We start from the raw sequence: 1,651 nt of genomic DNA, 5'->3' as shown, positions 1-1,651 counted from the left end.
CAAAATTCAACCCTTATGTAGTCAAAATGCATAAGCCATATAGGAATTTGCATACATCGATGCTACTTATGATGATGGGCAATAAAAATTGGCGAGTGCCAACATTTATGTTGATAATATGCATCAACTATATGTATGTTATTATTCGAAAAAAATCAATGAAAAAATGGGAAAAAAATTAGTGGGACTCGACATTTATATTCAAGAAATATATCACACTTATTAGCAAATAAGTCTTCCAAAGATGGTAATTAAACAGTAAAGTTTAAGAACACTTAGTCAGTCATGGTTGTTATTAAATGATAAAAGTCGGGTGACAAAATTGTAGAGATGTATTACTGTAAATTTGGACCCAAGAACTATGATTTTAATGACAAAAAATATTATTAATTTCATACTACTATCTTCTATTAATTGTTTCTAATGAATATCTATTTTTTTCCTTGCTCTCTAGCATTTTAGGTCCACAGTTTACTTGTAACTTCAATCAGCTCAAGATTGGTTAGACTATGGTTGAGTCTGTTTATAATTTCAACTTCAATGTACTTTTTTTTCTTGAGTCAAGTCATGTATATGGTGGATACTAAGCTGAGTAACCTTGTAAATACACACTTAAGGGAGTGAGTTAGAAAAAAGATTATCTTTAGAACTAAATATATAATAAGATCCATATCGAACTAAACAAACATTTAACAAGAAAATCCTAATTAGGGCACCTTTTTTTAATTAAGATGAATTAAACTAATCGTACTGTACGATCCATATTGTATAAGATGATAAGTTATAATCATTAAAGCAGCCGCCAATTACAATTTAGGTTTTATTTAAAAATTTAAATTTTATTATGATTGTACCATATAATATGCATCATATTGTATGATATATATTTAATAATCATGCCCAATATGATTATGTGATTAGGTTTTTAATTATGATTATTCAATCATATTATATAGGATGATCAGAGACGATCATACTATATGACCCAATTCTCGTATGGGATGATAATTAAACATTGCCCCTTGTATTATGTGTTTATACTTAACTTACCATATAATCGGAGATGATCATACGTATGACCTGATTCTTGCATGGGATAATAATCAAACACTGGCTCTCATAATGGATGATCATTTATGTATTTATACTAATCATATAGGACAATGTTCTCAACCATATGGGATGATCAATATAAGTACTTGAATTGATCGTATAGTGGGTCGCGGTTCAACTGGCTAAAAGTGGTGTTTTGAATAATTTGTAAAGTATGATCTTGGATCATACTCGATGATCAGAAGTGCGAGATAGAAATTTAAGGCTTTTTTGGAGGATATCTATTTAAAATCTAATATTTTCTTAATTGAGAGACTTTTAGTTGCTAAGTGTGTTTGAGAGGGAGAAAAGAGGCTCATAGGAGAGCTTTGGGAGAGAGAAGAGAGGGAGAGATTTTTGTAAAGGAGATTTATGAGGGATTCACATGGTTACTCCAAGAAAGGTTCTTCCTTATCTTATTCAAACTTCTACCTTGGTCCTTTAGAGGCTCCATGATGATATTCTGCTGCAAAAGTACCATGTTCTCTACCTTCTGCAAGAGAAAGACAAAAAAATTTACTGCTTCTCTACTATCACCAGGAGGGTGAAAAAGGATTGC

The sequence above is a fragment of the Dendrobium catenatum genome, unplaced genomic scaffold (genome assembly GCF_001605985.2).
Source record: "Dendrobium catenatum unplaced genomic scaffold, ASM160598v2 fragScaff_scaffold_986, whole genome shotgun sequence".
Classification (NCBI taxonomy): domain Eukaryota; kingdom Viridiplantae; phylum Streptophyta; class Magnoliopsida; order Asparagales; family Orchidaceae; genus Dendrobium; species Dendrobium catenatum.
Note: the sequence above shows the minus strand (reverse complement) of the source record.